The sequence below is a fragment of the Littorina saxatilis genome, linkage group LG1 (assembly GCF_037325665.1).
Source record: "Littorina saxatilis isolate snail1 linkage group LG1, US_GU_Lsax_2.0, whole genome shotgun sequence".
Taxonomy (NCBI): Eukaryota; Metazoa; Mollusca; class Gastropoda; order Littorinimorpha; family Littorinidae; genus Littorina; species Littorina saxatilis.
Window position 1 is genome coordinate 92,448,697 of NC_090245.1, and position 20,477 is coordinate 92,469,173.

The window sequence follows — 20,477 nt, forward strand, 5'->3', positions numbered from 1 at the left end:
CGAAATACAACAACAGCAGTAACGCTCTCGCTCTTTCACACACACACACACACACACACACACACACACACACACACACACACACACGTGCACGCTGTCATGCACCTTTTTGTCGGTATCTAAGTCAAGCACATCACTCATCTCTTCCTCGTACAATTAAATCACGCCGCAGACAGCAAGGTATAACGTCTGCCATAGCGAAACACACTGGCGAGCACTGCAGCGTTTGTTTGTTAATTTTTTTTCTTTTTACATTTAGTCAACATAGAGGGGGAATCGAGACGAGGGTCGTGGTGTATGTGTGTGTGTATGTGTGTGTGTGTGTGTGTGTGTGTGTGTGTGTGTGTGTGTGTGTAGAGCGATTCAGACCAAACTACTGGACCGATCTTTATGAAATTTTACATGAGAGTTCCTGGGAATGATATTCCCGGATGCTTTTTTCTTTTTTTCGATAAATACCTTTGATGACGTCATATCCGGCTTTTTTTTGTAAAAGTTGAGGCGGCACTGTCACACCCTCATTTTTCAATCAAATTGATTGAAATTTTGGCCAAGAAATCTTCGACAAAGGCCGGACTTCGGTATTGCATTTCAGCTTGGTGGCTTAAAAATTAATCAATGACTTTGGTCATTAAAAATCTGAAAATTGTAATTAAAATTATTTGTTTATAAAACGATCCAAAATTACGTTCACCTTATTCTTCATCATTTTCTGATTCCAAAAACATATAAATCTGTTATATTTGGATTAAAAACAAGCTCTGAAAATTAAGAATATAAAAATTATGATCAAAATTAAATTTCCGAAATCGATTTAAAAACAATTCTATCTTATTTCTTGTCAATTCCTGATTCCAAAAACATATAGATATGATATGTTTTGATTAAAAACACGCTCAGAAAGTTAAAACGAAGAGAGGTACAGAAAAGCGTGCTATGCAGCACAGCGAAACCACTACCGCACTAAACAGGCTCGTCAGTTTCACTGCGTTTTGCACGAGCGGCGGACTACGGTCATTGTGAAAAAATGCAGTGCGTTTAGTTTCATTCTGTGCGTTCCACAGCTTGACTAAATGTAGTAATTTCGCCTTACGCGACTTGTTCTTTGTTGATTTCGTTGTATGGACTTACCAAGCAAAAATGCGTACTGGATAGATGGCTGTGGTTGGTCTGACAGCTAGCTAGGCTTCGCTATAGCAAAGTCCTTCATGTATCCCTGACGTCAGTCGTTGTCGTAGTCGTTCCACGCCGTCGTTTTAACCTCTCTGCTATCTTCCTGGACTTGACCAGTAGGAACGTGGAGCGAAGCATCAAGAGAGTTTGCAGCAACGCAAACCTTTTGTTTTGTCGTTTGTCATTCCTAACGGACTCCGATTTGCCTCCTGGTTTGGCCGTGGAATATGGGCAAAACAAGCAAACCAGCAAACATTAAAGCCCATGATTATGCCATGCCTTTGAGAGATGCTCCGTCTGCCCTGGCTCAGGGCGGGTTACATATGGAGCGAGAGTGTTCTGTAACGTCATTCCACTACTGTGGTGGTGCATTTTTGTTTAGAAAAATGTATTTAATTTATTAAATGTTTGCACTATTTGTGTCGTTGTTACATTCTCAGCGGTACAGGTCGAAAAATACCTTTACGATACCAGGGTGGCCTTCATTGCGAAATGTGTCATTTTCTATGTTTCTATCTTCATTTATACTTCACTTTCTTTTGTTCGTTCTTTGTTTCCGTTGGAGCATTGCCAGTTGTAGACGTACGTTTTTAAACTTCAATCCAGTTAAAAACGGCCACGTTCTATCGTCTTGCCTTTACTGTCACCTGCGCCGGGGTTAATCACCAAGTCTCCAATCCACTCGATAAGTTGAAAAGACCGGTGGTGTTGCTATTACACTATCACATCAGGAAGGAAAACAGATGGCTTTCTAAAAAGTGTAAATGACAAAGTTTACAACTTTGAAGGGAGGAGACTTGTTCGGAAAAGTTTGGACCTGAAGACCTAACCAACCCGGCAGGAGAAGTCAAAACAAGAAAAAATAAAAGGCTATAATTATACCGTTTTAGTTCTCAGTCACACGGGCACTTTATCTTTCAAGAAATCTCAGATATCATTCAGCTCTTCTTCAGCTTTCAGGAACAGCGTGCAGAAAAGAGCATGTACTAAAACGGAGTGGCGATGTTGTACTCGTATACCCACCACCATGGCGTATGAATCTCGGAGCGGAAGTTGTTTTGTGGCAAGCCGAGACAACTCTTCGTGGGAACCTGGACCCAATGGGCGTTGTTATGGCGACAAACCGGTCAAACAAGGAAGGTAGGATAGTCCACTGAGGAGAAAGCAAACGGCGCCTGTCATGCAGGCTTGACTTTTCAGCTAAAATTAACATTGACTTAAACAATTAAAGGCGTCGATATTTTTGGAATGATGTCTTAATGATGAAATGTTCAAGACCAAGTCCCAACGAAGCCACACTGAGCAATGCGCCAACATTGGGGTGTTATCGGAGAAAGTGTTAACGGATGAATATGACTTTTCTACAGGTGTAGATATTATAGAAGTGATGGTCAAATGATGAACCATTCATGGCAAGGTCCAACAGGTTCAACACTGTCCTATGGGGCATCAGTGGCGCGTTATCGGAGACGGCGCGGCGTTAACGAATGGCGTCGATGAGGTTAGAGAGGTTAGGTTTCTGGCAGATAAAACACTAAATACAATAATGGTCAAGATACTGACCCGAGTGATATTGGTATTGGAGGGACAGTGTGGGGTTGGACACTACGTGTTTTGGAATTTAACACAGGAGGGCTTCATTTGTAAGTAACATTGAGCTATGGCGTACGTATTTTCTATGAATGTTATGAGTTTTGCGTTAAAAGAGAGCGAGAGAGAGAGAGAGAGACAGAGACAGAGAGAGAGAGAGAGAGAGAGAGAGAGAGCGAGAGAGAGAGGGGGAGGGGGGGGCAGAGACAGAGAGAGACAGACAGAGGGACAGAGACAGAGAGAAAAAGACAGAGAGAGAAAGAGAGAGAGAGGGGGGGCGAGACAGAGGGACAATGATAGAGAGAGAGAGAGAGAGAGAGAGAGAGAGAGAGAGAGAGAGAGAGAGAGAGAGAGAGAGAGAGAGAGAGAGAGAGAGAGAGAGAGAGAGAGAGAGAGAGAGAGAGAGAGAGAGAGAGAGAGAGAGAGAGAGAGAGAGAGAGAGAGAGAGAGAGAGATGATGATGGAACTTTATTTTTCAAGGATAGAGGTTTAAGGCGACGCCTTTTCTTACAACCGGTCCTTACTTCTAATACAAATGTCTAATAAATGATAAACAAGTAAAGCAACATGACAAATAAACAAATTAAACGAACGACCCAGCAAACAATCGACAAGTAAGCAAACAAGCAAATAAACACAAACAACAAAATGACAAAGTAACATACAAATCAAAAGCAAAACATGCAACATGTTAATTGAGGTTACACATGTAAAGTGATCGACGGTCAAATTCACACAATACCAACGTTTACACTAATGCTTACAATGATTATATGGTGTAAATGATGATGATGAAGATGATGAAGATGATGATGATGATGATGATGATGATGATGGTGATTGATGATGATAATGATGATGATGATGATGTTGATGATGATGATTGAAAATCGCAACATAAATTCCACATAATACATGTAATAAAGAACATATTTTTGTAAGTCATAAAGAGAGAGAGAGACACACACACACAGAGACAGAGACAGAGAGAAAGAGACAGAGGGACAAAAACAGAGAAAAGAGAGAGAGACAGAGAGAAAGAGAGAGAGTAGGACAGACAGACAGAGAAAGAGAGTGAGACAGAGGGCAACACATTCTCAGAAACAGAGACAGATAGGCTAGTCTAGGACAGACAAAACGACATCATAACACACTGTAAGAAGTCGCGTAAGGCGAAATTACTACATTTAGTCAAGCTGTGGAACTCACAGAATGAAACTGAACGCATTGCATTTTTTTCACAATGACCGCAGTCCGCCGCTTATGCATAACGGAGTGAAACTGACGAGCCTGTTCAGCGCGGTAGTGGTTTCGCTGTGCTGCATAGCACGCTTTTCTGTACCTCTCTTCGTTTTAACTTTCTGAGCGTGTTTTTAATCAAAACATATCACATCTATATGTTTTTGGAATCAGGAACCGACAAGGAATAAGATGAAATTGTTTTTAAATCGATTTCGGAAATTTTATTTTGATCATAATTTTTATATTTTTAATTTTCAGAGCTTGTTTTTAATCCAAATATAACATATTTATATGTTTTTGGAATCAGGAAATGATGTAGAATAAGATGAACGTAAATTTGGATCGTTTTATATAAAAAAAATTTATTACAATTTTCAGATTTTTATTGACCAAAGTCATTAATTAATTTTTAAGCCACCAAGCTGAAATGCAATACCGAAGTCCGGCCTTTGTCGAAGATTGCTTTTCAAAAATTTCAATCAATTTGATTGAAAAATGAGGGTGTGACAGTGCTGCCTCAACTTTTACAAAAAGCCGGATATGACGTCATCAAGGACATTAATCGAAAAAAAAACCAAGTCGTGTAAGGCGAAAATACAATATTTAGTCAAGTAGCTGTCGAACTCACAGAATGAAACTGAACGCAATGCCATTTTTCAACAAGACCGTATACTCGTAGCATCGTCAGTCCACCGCTCATGGCAAAGGCAGTGAAATTGACAAGAAGAGCGGGGTAGTAGTTGCGCTAAGAAGGATAGCACGCTTTTCTGTACCTCTCTTTGTTTTAACTTTCTGAGCGTGTTTTTAATCCAAACATATCATATCTATATGTTTTTGGAATCAGGAACCGACAAGGAATAAGATGAAAGTGTTTTTAAATTGATTTGGACAATTTAATTTTGATAATAATTTTTATATATTTAATTTTCAGAGCTTGTTTTTAATCCGAATATAACATATTTATATGTTTTTGGAATCAGCAAATGATGGAGAATAAGATAAACGTAAATTTGGATCGTTTTATAAATTTTTTTTTTTTTTACAATTTTCAGATTTTTAATGACCAAAGTCATTAATTAATTTTTAAGCCACCAAGCTGAAATGCAATACCGAAGTCCGGGCTTCGTCGAAGATTACTTGACCAAAATTTCAACCAATTTGGTTGAAAAATGAGGGCGTGACAGTGCCGCCTCAACTTTCACGAAAAGCCGGATATGACGTCATCAAAGACATTTATCAAAAAAATGAAAAAAACGTTCGGGGATTTCATACCCAGGAACTCTCATGTCAAATTTCATAAAGATCGGTCCAGTAGTTTGGTCTGAATCGCTCTATACACACACACACACACACACACACACGCACACACACAGACACACACAGACACACACATACGCACATACACCACGACCCTCGTCTCGATTCCCCCTCTATGTTAAAACATTTAGTCAAAACTTGACTAAATGTAAAAACAAGACAGACACACACACACGATCAGTGCTAGTGCCGCAGACAGAAAAGAGCATCTTTTGCACACACCTCGACCCAGGGATGCGACGATCACCCAGCAAAGACCAAAGAGACCGCCGAGATCCACGAAAGCCAAACACAGAGACAGAACTGGAGGGGAGGAGACGAAGAAATGATGGTGTTGTTTGGACAATAATGTGTCTAAGATGAGCACAGCCTAGGATCTCTATAAACACTGGTCTTGTCGTCAGCTCCTCATGTCACGAGTTTGTGTAGCGTCACATGACCTCAGCGAAGTTCACAGAATGGAATTTGATTCTCTGGCTACAATATGTGGGAAGGCTCTGTAGTGTGCGGGTGTTCGTGTGTGTGTGTGTGTGTGTGTGCAGGGCCGGACCAAATGAGTTGTAAGGGGGGGGGGGTTCCTCCATTTTTGGGGGGGCAAATCAGCGAAGTGGCGAAGCCACAAGGGGGGTCCGGGGGCATGCTCCCCCGGAAAATTTTTGAAAAACGGTTAAAATCTGTGCAATCTGGTGCATTCTGGGCCTTGTTTTGAGGGTTAAGAGCAGCATTGTTTTGGTGCTAAAACTAGTAAAAGTCAAAGCAAGGTACATGCTTTTTCCTGGAACCCACCCCTGGGTCCGGCCCTGTGTGTGTGTGTATGTACGGGTGTTTGTGTGTGTGTGTGTGTGTGTTCGTGTGTGTGTGTGTGTGTGTGTGTGTGTATGTGTGTGTGTGTGTGCGTATGTACGTATGTTTGTGTGTGTGTGTGTTTGTGTGTTCGTGTGTGTGTGTGTGTGTGTGTGTGTGTGCGCGCGTATGTACGTGTGTTTGTGTGTGTGTGTGTGTGTGTGTGTGTGTGTGTGTGTGTGTGTGTGTATCCCCCCTGTCTCTGTTCTCCATGTTCTCTTATCTCCCCTTGTCTCTCTGCCTGCTTTTCGCTTTTCTTATTTTGTTCCCGCTCTGATCTCTGTTTTTTTGACTCAATGTGTATCTTATTTTCTGTATCTTTCTTCCTTTCATCGTTTTTTGTGTGTACCGTATGGCTTAAGCACTCCCTATTTGTCTATTTGTCTTTCTTGATGTGCCCCACTGTCCCCCCCCCCCCCCACACACATCCGCCTCATCTCAACACGACCAGACAGCCACATTAGCACCCCCCATTAACATCTCTAAAATCTCGGAAAATGAGGTCTAAAATGAGTAGAATCGCGAGATGGCGACCTTGTGAACACTGACAAAATCTCAAAAGTAGGGTCAGAAAAGGGGCGACGTCTTTAAAACTCGACAGGGGGGAGGGGGGAGGGGGAGGGGGGGGGAGGAGGAGGAGGGGGCTTTGGGGTTGTCTTAAGAGAGAGGTTGCACTGTGCATGATTTCTTTAGCAAGATTGTTATCAGAGTGTAGGGGGATACTTGCTGACACCTGCGTAATTGTTAAAGTGTTAAGACAGGAAGGTAAAATTCTGTGACTAGGCTTTCTCACAGTATGTTAATCAGCCGGCCAGGGTGAATCAGTAACAGGTGATCGCGCTAGCCATTATCACAACCGGTACATACAGGCAGGTAACCATGCAGGCAGGTACACAGGCACATGCAGACAGACAGACAGACAAACACAGACAGATAAAAGCACACATTAGTAGCAGCAACGACAACAACAACGACGAAGATGACGACGACGACGACAACAACAACAACAACAACAACAACAACAACAGCAGCAGCATCAACAACAACAACACGACATCCATTTCATTACTGCAAGTTGCAAGTACTTTACAAAAGCGTGTTCGTGTTGTCTTGAAACTGTACGTTTTATCCAGAAGTCTGCATGTCGTAACTGGGAAAAACAACAACAACAACAACATCACTTTGTTGTGTCATGTTCATCACACAAAGAAGAACCGTGATGCTCATTCAAATACTTTGCACACCAGGAAGAAGAGGCTAGTTCTTGCTCAAGCTGTCAAAACTTTGTCATTTACAACGAAAAAACACTTCCTTGTTTGCGCTGTGAGCAGATACAACCGCTTCAGCGGATTTAGCACTAAGGCAGCGCGGCAAACATGTCTGGGATTGTTTCTATAAAAAACGATCTTTTTCTTTAAAGGCACAGTAAGCCTCCCGTAAACCATCACAGATATGGTCAGGCTTTTACACACAGTACAAACATTTCATTTAAACACTCACCGATTGAGAACATCCTAGGTGCCCTCCGTAAAGAGCGAACAATTTTCAAAGAAAAGTTATTTTTGCGTGGTTATTCTTACCCCTGAGCCATCGTGAACCCGTGTGATCCAGTTTCCCTTTTTCACAATGTAGTCGTCAGTTAGTCATTTGAATGCGACTCGATGTGAGCTTATCTACAATAGCACGTTTTTATGCACGAAACAAACGGCTGTGGTTCACAAGAACTCTAGCGATGGCTTTTGACTGTTGAGAGGAACGGCGATATGCATAAACCGTCGTTTGCTACGACCCTTGCGTGACCCTGCTTCTGGGCTTTTCTTTTTTCAAACTTTTACAACTTCGAATTGTACTGATCTTGTCTTGATGAAAAAAGAATTCTTTTATGATTAAAGAATGTTTGTGTAACAAGATGTCAATTTATTATTTAGATTTTAAAAGTTAGGTCTAGCGCAAAAACGCACCACGGTCCAAAAACATTCTGATAATCATCGATCCACGGCTATGGCCAGTTTACATCGATAGAATGAGACCCGAAGGGAAGTAACTCATTTTTGACCTGAGTTCAGGATGGGTCCAAAAAGTGTTCGAGACAATCTGCAAAATTAATTCTTTAAAAATTGCTCGCTCTTTACGTAGGGTACCTAGGATGTTCCCGTTTGGTGAGCGTTCAAATGGAAGGGTGTTTGTACTGTGTGTAAAAGCCTGACAGTATCTGTGATGGTTTACGGGAGGCTTACTGTCCGGGCGTGATATCCGGTATTCGGAATATTCAGTAACAACCGTCCAGCACCAAAACGAGGCGCCATTGTTGTAGAGGAGCAAGTCCACGAAAATAAATTCTTTGAAAATTTCTCACGCTCGACAGAAAGCAGCCAGGATGTTCCCGTTCGGTGAGCGTTCAAATGGAAGTATGCTTGTACTGTATGTAGACGCTCGACGAGCTCTGTGATGGTTTACGGGAGGCTTACTGTGCCTTTAATATTAAAGTCAGAAAAACAAAGCAAGAGGAAGTTGAGAAGATTGTTCGGCAGATATGTGTTTAAGGTCTTGTAAAGCATACCGATTCAAGAATAGTATTCGAGATGCTACAATTGGTTGTGTATGTTTTTAATAACGCTGTTTATACATGTATCGTCCCTTCCGCAGAGTCGGACTTAAAGGCTGACATTGTCCTATTTAATTACTTCCAGGGCTTTTCCCATCGTTGCGGGGATGTATAAATTAAGCTTCCTGCAAAGTTTTAGCTTTGAAGTCCTTACCAATTACGAGAAATAATTAATTCTTTATTGCTATGTTCTCCAGTACTTGGGCTATTTTTAGACCATCAACACAGACAGTACAGCGTCGCCAATCCCCGCGTGAAGGAAATCGCTCACCTTCCACGTGCAAAACGTAGTGATATTGACACGCCAGATTAGCGCGGTAGCGACTATTGTGCAAAGCAGGAAAGCGCGCTTTTCTGTATTCTTGTTAACTTCGCAATTTCCGGGAAACATCCACTTTCACTTTCAGACTGTTTTGTTTACATTCGACACTATCAAAACCACTTTGCAATACTGAAATATTTTTTTCTGTGTTCAAAAGCTACAGCTAATCGTTATTATATCCCCTTTTATTACATTATTGGCACATGTAAACAATAGGAATTAATTAATGAACGCTACAAAAAGGGCAGCCTTTAACTTCGCTATCAGTGGATTACTGAAGCTGAATTTAGTTTTTCCTTTGAATCTATTTTATTTATATGTACACACTGGTTGTGATACACAAACAATTCGATCATTTTAAAGAGCCTATTTACAAACACGTGTTTTTTTCTTCTAAATTTAATAAAAAATAAAATAAAAAAATGTAACAGTTATCTGAAAATGTTTTAACTGCAATCCCAGCGGATTCACTGAACTAAATGAAGAACATATTGATGACGGCATGAGGGGTTTATTAAAATGTTGTTCGCATCACTGAATATATAATACGAACTAATTCTTAACAACTTGCTTGGTTGACAACGAACTCTACTTTGCAGAAACAGATCAGAAGCAATTTTACTTGTTTCACTTGAAGCTGTGTACCACTCGCAAACAGGAGTTTCTGGCCTTAATTTGACATAAAGGGTTATACAAAAAAAACATGCGAATTTTGGGAATAGTGGATATCGTCCTGTGTCGCCGTATAGTAGGTGGTTGGGTATTTTTCTGCTGACGTTTAAAAGCCGCTTACATGCAAAAACATGGGCCGACTCCATATTGGCTAATCTTTTCATACCCCAGATCTGTGAGGCATCGGTTTTACCTGTGCGTCAAACAATTGAAAAAACAGAACAGTGTCCATGCTCCCCAACGCCCACATAGCCTTCATCAATTCTATAATTTTTCCTTTTGCTTTACTGGCATATTCTGCACATGCTGAATCAAAAGACAGCCTTGTTGTGAATATAAATCCCAAATACTTATAGCTGTTCGCAATTTCAATCTCTTTCGTATCATAAAACCATTTCTCTTCAGCCGCTAAATGACCACATTTTCTAAAAAAACCACATTACTTTCGTTTTGTCCATATTCACATCTAGTCCTAACTTTCTAGATGCATGTTCTAAATTGTTCAACTGGTTTTGCAGTCCAACCGGTGCCGATGAGATCAAAACAATATCATCGGCAAACAACATCAAACAAATTTCTTCTGCTCCAGGCAACAACTGTACATGTATAAGTTACAGCTCCATCCCATCCATGGTATCGCGTGATATTTTGTCGAGACTGGGTCAATGAATATGATGACGTCACTCAAGACTCTGCCGAGAGTGACGTCATTATATTCTTTCATCCAGTCGAGACAAAATATCACGCGGTACCATGGATGGACAGAGCTGTAATGTATATATGGCATGACCAAAGTAAGGAGAATTTGACATGGGATGTGGAAACAAAGCATGGGAAATTCACCATGGGCAGAATAATCAACGCAAGCCTAGAAGTTGTAGAACTATACTTTGTTTCAGTCTTGGCAAGGCCAGTTTTGTCCAGTTCCGGAAAAGACATCATGAATTCTTTCACCCTACTGAGACAAAATACCAATTCCATGGATGAAAACGTAGAATTATATCCCGTGACGCATCAAAGCTAAATAGAGAATACCACATGGCTTGCTGTGTCGTACCAGATTTACACGATTTTTTAACATTTATATTGAACTGCGAGCGAAAGCAAGCTGTTCACTATTTCAAAAAGCAACGAGTGTAAATCTGGTACGACACAGCAAGCCATGTAGTATTCTGTTTATCCTACATACTGTACTTACGTGTATTTTACTGAAAATGTCCTGCAGTCGAGGCAGCTAAATTGAAGACGCTTGTTTTGGAACCTCGATCTCTTCTAAAGCCTCGTGCAATCTATTACGTCAAAGCAAAGAAACGTCATTCTGAAAGTGTGGCGTGACGTGTTAGTTCTAAAGATTCATCGAGGGTAATTAGCGAGCGCAATTTTTGTTTCTATAATGACGTTTGTCTCGGTGACTTTGGCACCATAAGCAGTGGAAAAACAGGTCCCTGCCAGACTTGCTTGACGTGACCTCATTTACATGATCTACACACGTGTGATTTGAACGATTATTATCTCACGGGTGTCTCTCTCCCGTATGTAGGATAAATTTTGTTTTGAAATGTCTTCACAACGTACAGATAATTTATAACGGCATAATCGTCATCACAAGACAGGAAAAACGCATACTTTGTTTGTCGTCTGCTACAAATCTAGTCTTGTTGGTTGACGGAGTGAATAGAAGCTTCAATCGTACCTACATCGGGTGCGTATCGCTAGCGCTACGTGTCATTTGTGTTACGTGTCATTTGTGCTACGTGCCGCTATCGCTACGTTGATTAGTGCTACAAATAATTTGTCTATGAGTCACTATCATTCGTTCATTATCACTACGTGTCGACAGCACTACATCTTTTAGCGCTACGTGTCATTATCGCTACGTGTCAATACCACTACTTACTGACGACTCTCTCTTTCTCACACACACACACACACACACACACACACACACACACACACACACACACACACACACACACACACACACACACACACACACACACACACGCACAAACACATACGTATACACGGTTGGTTGGTTGTTGTTGCTTTTTGGGTCCAGCGGACCATATAGGCCAAATCAGGACCCCCGTACACACGGTATCGTACACAAACTCACACACAGAAAAACATCCGTGTATGTATATACGGTATTATGCGAGAGAGAGAGAGAGAGAGAGAGAGAGAGAGAGAGAGAGAGAGAGAGAGAGAGAGAGAGAGAGAGAGAGAGCAAGCTCAGAATGGTTTATTATACTAAGGCCACAAACTCATATACAAACCACGGGGGATGGGGGAAGAAAGAAAAACATAAAACATAAAAATCACACACCAACAACAACCATGAAATAAATACGTGGTGAAAGAGAGAGAGAGAGGGAGAGAGAGAGAGAGAGAGAGAGAGACAGACAGACATACAGATCCGACAGACAGCCATGCAGACAATATACATGCACACTCACACACACACACACACACACACACACACACACACACACACACACACACACACACACACACACACACACACACACATACACACACACACACACAAAAGGAAGTGTCTGCCGTTTGAACATGTAGTATAGTGCTATCGACACGTAGCGTTATCGACACGTAGCGGTACAGTACATTGGTTTTTCAAAAATAGTGATATCGACACGTAGTTCTATTGAGACGTAGTGATAATGGCATGTGCGAATTGTGGCAATAGCACTACGTGCCGATAGCACTACTGTTTTGGGCAATTTGTGTCGATAGCACTTCAGAAAATAGCGCAAACGATACGTAGCACAAATGACACGTAGCGCTAGCGGGACGCACTGCACATTCTCACATCCTTGAATTTCAAGAAAACAAGAAATTCCTCCGAGGTAGAAAAAACACCCCCGTCAAAGGGAAATAACCTTCTCAGTTGGTGGCAGTGACTGAGTGAGAATGGTTATTTCCCTTTGACCATTAAGATGTTTGTTTGTTTGCTTAACGCCCAGCCGACCACGAAGAGCCATATCAGGGCGGTGCTGCTTTGACATATAACGTGCGCCACACACAAGACAGAAGTCGCAGCACAGCCAGGCTTCATGTCTCACCCAGTCACATTATTCTGACACCGGACCAACCAGTCCTAGCACTAACCCCATAATGCCAGACGCCAGGCGGAGCGGCTGCCAACTAGATTGCCGATTTTAAAGTCTTAGGTATGACCCGGCCCGGGTTCGAACCCACGACCTCCCTTTATAAGTCCTTGTATAATCTTAATCCACCAATAACTCCCTAACCGTGTGTTTGACTGGTCCCAATTTTTGTAAGGACCGTCTCAGGAATGTATAGAACCTGTTCACCAAGTTTGGTGACGATCGGTCCGTTCATTCTTGAGATCTATATGCGAACACAAACAAACAAACAAACAAACAAACACATCGAGCGAAACCTATACACACCCCTATACCGGGGGTGTAATGAAGCGGTTCCATACACTGTCTTGCCTCAGAAAACCGAAGCTAATACTGTATCTGACGTTGGAATACGGGGGCAAATGTTTGTCTGCTACTCAATGCGACGGAAAATGTCCTCAGCAATACCAAAACACGATAATAACACAAAAGGTTCTCCCTTTATCGCCTCAGCAGAACGACGGCATAATTATTGTGTACTTGATTGTATTCCAAACCAAAAAAATGTCTGTGAAATCTCAGTATAATTGAATGATATTCACGGAACAATACAACTGCGCATTAATCACTCGCCTCCGTAGTTAGACTGGTAGAGTGATTAGGATTCGATCAAACTGCGGCACAACAATACCTATGTTCTTTGAAAGACTGAAGAAAGCAGGGATAAATTATAGGTGACATACCTTGTCTCAGTGAATAATGCAAATAATGGTTTTAGTTCGCGGGTAAAAAAAAATAATAAAAAAAAAAATCGCTACAGCTCGCATTTTTCATGATCCGCAAACTTTGAGAATTATTTTCAATATTCACTGAGACTCGGCATGTGACCTCCACATGTTTTTACCCTGAGCTATTTTTGTCATAATTTACCGGGGCACATTTTGTGAAAATGTAGCCAAAAAACCCCGAAGGGAATGAGGCACAACTCTTTGTCGGTGACTTTTGATATCGAAATGAATCTATCTATACGTAGAGGTTACATGCGTCTGTCTGTCTGTGTGTGTGTGTGTCTGTCTGTCTGTCTGTGGTCGCCATACCTCAGAGATGGCAAAAGATAAGCACAAGATATTTTGCATGCACACTGCCCTGGACCCACAAATGTGCACCTGGGTTTTAGTTTCTCCAGACATTGTTTCCTTCCTCGGATAATTACCCTCCCCATCTATCAATACAGTCTATATAGTGCAAGGGAGGTAAGTCATGGTTTGTCACCCACGGAAGGGAGGTAACTCTCATCAAACCAGTATACCGTGTCATTCTCAAGGGTTACCCCCCGCCCGCTATCATCCCGCCCCCCCCCCCCCCCCCCCCCCCCCACACACACACACTAACCCTGTCCCCTGCTCCCCCTCCCTGCCTTCCAGATCATCGCGAATAATGTTTACGAAACGATCGCCTCAGTGAAAGATCACGAGAATTTACAGATTTCTCTCCCCTGTTCAAAAAGGTATGACGCGCTCACTCATGAGGTATGCGTGCTTTGATCAGACGGTAACTACAGTGGGTGTGAGAAGGGGTAAACAAATCACGAAGAACACGTTGAACCAAATAGAAACTTGCCTTGCCTATACATCCAAATGTATGAGCTCACACTGTCATTTTTACATTTAGTCAAGTTATGACTAAATGTTTTAACATCGAGGGGGGAATCGAGACGAGGGTCGTGGTGTATGTGTGTCTGTCTGTGCGTGTGTGTGTGTGTGTGTGTGTGTGTGTGTGTAGAGCGATTCAGACTAAACTACTGGACCGATCTTTATGAAATTTGACATGAGAGTTCCTGGGTATGAAATCCCCGAACGTTTTTTTCATTTTTTTCATAAATGTCTTTGATGACGTCATATCCGGCTTTTCGTGAAAGTTGAGGCGGCACTGTCACGCCCTCATTTTTCAACCAAATTGATTGAAATTTTGGTCAAGTAATCTTCGACGAAGCCCGGACTTCGGTATTGCATTTCAGCTTGGTGGCTTAAAAATTAATTAATGACTTTGGTCATTAAAAATCTGAAAATTGTAAAAAAAAATAAAAATTTATAAAACGATCCAAATTTACGTTCATCTTATTCTCCATCATTTTCTGATTCCAAAAACATATAAATATGTTATATTTGGATTAAAAACAAGCTCTGAAAATTAAATATATAAAAATTATTATCAAAATTAATTTGTCGAAATCAATTTAAAAACACTTTCATCTTATTCCTTGTCGGTTCCTGATTCCAAAAACATATAGATATGATATTTTTGGATTAAAAACACGCTCAGAAAGTTAAAACAAAGAGAGGTACAGAAAAGCGTGCTATCCTTCTTAGCGCAACTACTACCCCGCTCTTCTTGTCAATTTCACTGCCTTTGCCATGAGCGGTGGACTGACGATGCTACGAGTACGAGTATACGGTCTTGCTGAAAAATGGCATTGCGTTCAGTTTCATTCTGTGAGTTCGACAGCTACTTGACTAAATGTTGTATTTTCGCCTTACGCGACTTGTTATATTTAGTCAAGTTTTGACTAAATATTTTAACATCGAGGGGGAATCGAAACGAGGGTCGTGGTGTATGTGCGTGCGTGTGTGTGTGTGTGTGTGTGTGTGTGTGTGTAGAGCGATTCAGACTAAACTACTGGACCGATCTTTATGAAATTTGACATGAGAGTTCCTGGGTATGAAATCCCCGAACGTTTTTTTCATTTTTGTGATAAATGTCTTTGATGACGTCATATCCGGCTTTTCGTGAAAGTTGAGGCGGCACTGTCACGCCCTCATTTTTCAACCAAATTGGTTCAAATTTTGGTCAAGTAATCTTCGACGAAGCCCGGGGTTCGGTATTGCATTTCAGCTTCGTGGCTTAAAAATTAATTAATGACTTGGGTCATTAAAAATCTGAAAATTGTAAAAAAAAATAAAAATTTATAAAACGATCCAAATTTACGTTTAACTTATTCTCCATCATTTGCTGATTCCAAAAACATATAAATATGTTATATTCGGATTAAAAACAAGCTCTGAAAATTAAATATATAAAAATTATTATCAAAATTAAATTGTCCAAATCAATTTAAAAACACTTTCATCTTATTCCTTGTCGGTTCCTGATTCCAAAAACATATAGATATGATATGTTTGGATTAAAAACACGCTCAGAAAGTTAAAACAAAGAGAGGTACAGAAAAGCGTGCTATCCTTCTTAGCGCAACTACTACCCCGCTCTTCTTGTCAATTTCACTGCCTTTGCCATGAGCGGTGGCCTGACGATGCTACGAGTAAAATGGCATTGCGTTCAGTTTCATTCTGTGAGTTCGACAGCTACTTGACTAAATATTGTATTTTCGCCTTACGCGACTTGTTTATATTTAGTCAAGTTTTGACTAAATATTTTAACATCGAGGAGGAATCGAAACGAGGGTCGTGGTGTATGTGCGTGTGTGTGTGTGTGTGTGTGTGTCTGTCTGTGTGTGTGTGTGTGTGTAGAGCGATTCAGACTAAACTACTGGACCGATCTTTATGAAATTTGACATGAGAGTTCCTGGGTATGAAATCCCCGAACGTTGTTTTCATTTTTTTGATAAATGTCTTTGATGACGTCATATCCGGCTTTTCGTGAAAGTTGAGGCGGAACTGTCACGCCCTCATTTTTCAATTTCACTGCCTTTGCCATGAGCGGTGGACTGACGATGCTACGAGTATACGGTCTTGCTGAAAAATGGCATTGCGTTCAGTTTCATTCTGTTAGTTCGACAGCTACTTGACTAAATATTGTATTTTCGCCTTACGCGACTTGTTCTTATTCACATTGGAATAAGATTCGAGAGGTTTCTGAGAGAAGGGAGAGCAGAAACACCCGGGCGAAGCCGGGCCTGACTGCTAGTATTCAATATTAACACACACTACGACGAGAAAGGTAAACGACAAACGACAGATCTGAAAGAGCTTAGTAATGAGGAGGCTGTTTAGTACTCAATAAAATGTTAATTTGGTATTCACATTTCACATCAAACGTTAGTTAAATTGCCCTGGGTTTTTGTTGTTGTTGTTTTTTGTGTGAAGAAAAAAGCAATATCCAATTTAATGACAGTGAAGCCGAATTTACGCAACGTACATTTACAAACACAGAGGTATCTCTCTCTCTCTCTCTCTCTCTCTCTCTCTCTCTCTCTCTCTTTCTCTCTCTCTCTCTCTCTCTCTCTCTCTCTCTCTCTCTCTCTCTCTCTCTCTCTCTCTCTCTCTCTCTCTCTCTCTCTCTCGCAGAGAATATTTTGTTGTTCCTTTCACTTTGCCAGAGATTTGTATTTTTTCAAAATAACATCAATTATGTTTCGACGCTCTGGGATGGCAGCAGTGATGTCCACTTGAAAAAGTTAGACTCTCTCTATCGTCGCTCGGCTAAACTCATTGTAAAGGATAATGCCCCAACAGATATGAAATTAAAAATGCTTAACTTTCTTCCACTGGAAAAGCATCTCAAGTTAAACAAAGCCATTTTCATGCATAAATTGTATTACGGTAAAGTGCCGATTTACATTACATCATTATTTGATAAAGCTACCGACAGATATGGGTCGGTCAACTTGATCCCACCGATTCCACGAATTGACCTTTATAAGACCAGTCTTGCTTTTTCGGGTACATCAGTTTGGAATTCACTTCCATCATCCTTTAAGCACTTAAAGTCATTAAAAAGTTTTTAAAAATGTGTCAAAAAACACTTAATGTCTGAGTAGTTTAACGCGTTTTGATTTACCACACTTAGTATTACGCCAAAGATATGCTGTGCATTGTATATTCTGAACATATTTTTGTTGTACTATTGCTACATGTTCGATTGCTACCAGCTTGTACTTATAATTACTTGCATAGTATGCATTTGATTTTATGAATAATCACATATATGCTCTTCATGGCTCATCTTCATCATCATCATCATCATCATCATCATCATCATCATCATCATCATCATCATCATCATCATCATCATCATCATCATCATCATCATCATCATCATCATCATCATCTTTATCATCACGTGCTGAAGTTTTCTAACCTCCTTTTGTTGGTAAACTTTTTAACTTTTTAATTTCTCTTTCTCTCTCTATCTAATGCTCATATAATGCTCATATAATCTCTTTCTGTGACTTCTTTAAATCGTATCTTGCTGACCGGACACTGTCTACTGCACTAGTAAGACATGGCGTCCCTCAAGGGTCTATATTAGGACCTATTAATAATAATAATAATAATAACGATTACTTATATAGCGCGTAAACCTCGTGGTGACAAGCCCAGAGCGCTTTACACTTACATAATCACAATACAAACAAGGAAAGAGAACTAAATCCGAATACATTCAAACATAGTCACACACACCCACACACGCACGTTAATGATTTGCCTTTACATGTATCGGATGATAAAGTCAAATGCGAGTTTTTTTTCCAGACGATTCGTCTATTCATACCAGTAACACCTCGTTGGAATCAGTAAATTCTTCCCTGAAGAACACTTTGGACGAAGTTGCGAAATGGTGCATATCAAATGCCATGATACTGCACCCAGAAAAAAACTAAAAGCATTGTTATTACCAAGAGACAAAAGCATCAGCTAAGTCCTCTTAAATTACAACTGTCCTTAGGTACAACTCAAATACAGCAAGTTAAAGAACATCGCATACTTGGTGTAACTGTTGATGAAGAAATGAAATGGCAAACACACATAAGCAACCTCTGCAAAGTGTTATCAAGGAATTTGTATTTGTTGTCAAAACTCAAACATTATGCGAAGTCTGAAACATTAAAAATGTTCGTTCATGCTCATATAATGCCTCATATAGACTTCAGACTCTGTACGGCATCTCTGGTCCACCGCTAGCATGGCTTGAGTCCTATCTCATTGGCAGGACTCAGGCTGTGCTTGTCGATGGCCAGATGTCTGCTCCAGCCCCACTTTCTTTCGGCGTTCCTCAAGGTTCAGTACTTGGTCCCATCCTTTTCATCATGTACACTAAGCCCCTCTCCACACTGATTCAAAACCATTCTGTTTTAAATCAGTCTTTTGCTGATGACACCCAGCTGTATAAACCCAGTCCCCCAGCAGAGACACATTCCGCCATCCAGACCATTCAGACATGCATCACTGATGTTAAATCTTGGATGGTTGATAACAAACTTAAGCTGAATGATGATAAGACTGAAGTCTTACTGTGCAAAAAGAAGAACACTACATTTCCCTCTCCCCAACCTGTTTCTGTTCAATTAGGCAACACCGACATTCTTTTCTCACCATCAGCTAGAAACCTTGGATTCACCCTTTCATCTGACATGACCCTTAACAAACATATATCTTTAGTCTGTAGAGCAGCTTATTTTGAGCTTCGTAAGATCAGCACCATTCGCCACACACTCTCCTCTCAAACAACTAACACTCTTGTCTGTGCCTTTGTTCTTTCTAAACTTGACTACTGCAACTCTCTTCTCTCTGGCTGTCCTCTGTACCTCCTGCATAAACTACAAAAAGTCCAAAACTCGGCAGCACGCCTCATTCTCAAAGCACGAAAACGAGATCACGCAACACCACTTCTTCACACACTGCACTGGTTACCTATTCAAGCCCGCATTGACTACAAACTGTCTACCCTCTGCTTTAACTTCTTTTCTGGTTCGTCTCCTACTTACTTCTCTGAACTCCTCACCGTCTATTCTCCAGCAAGACAACTCCGTGCCTCTTCTGACTGTCGCATCCTTACCATTCCACACACCAAAACCAAAACATACGGACAACGCACTTTTACTTTCTGCGCACCCACACAATGGAATTCTCTCCCCTTTCACATCCGCCACTCTCAGGCACCCCAAGCATTCAAACGAGCACTTAAAACGCACCTCTTCAGGAAATACAACCCCTGATTTTGTTTTCTCAGTCCATCAGTAGGCTACATGTAGTGTTATTTGTTGTTTTAGTGATTTTTCACCACCTATTTTATTCATGTTTTTATTACTTAGTTAGTGGTTAGTGGAAGAATCTTTTGTAATGTATGTTTGAAGGTGTATGCTTTTAATTAAGCGTTGTTGACTATGAATGTAGATGTAAATGCTTGTATAACTGTGTTTTAATTTTAGTGTTATTTGTTGTTTTAGTGATTTTTCACTACCTATTTTATTCATGTTTTTATTATTTAGTTAGTGGAAGAATCTTTTGTAATGTATCTTTGATGGTGTATGCTTTTAATTAAGCGTTGTTGACTATGAATGTAGATGTAAATGCTTGTATAACTGTGTTTTAATTTTAAATGTGTCAAGCGCAAAGAGCATAATTGTAAAGTTATGATGTTGCGCTATATAAATGCTCATTTATTATTATTATTATTATCATATTAATTTTGCTTCGACATTGTGGGATGGCTGCAGTGATGTTCACTTATTGAAACTCAATTCTTTGTACCGTCGTGCTCCAACACTTATCCTGTATGAATCGCACATGTCTACAGAAATGAAGTTAAACAGCCTTAATTTCTTTCCCCTAAAAGCCCACCTTGCATACAATAAGGCTGTCTTTATGTA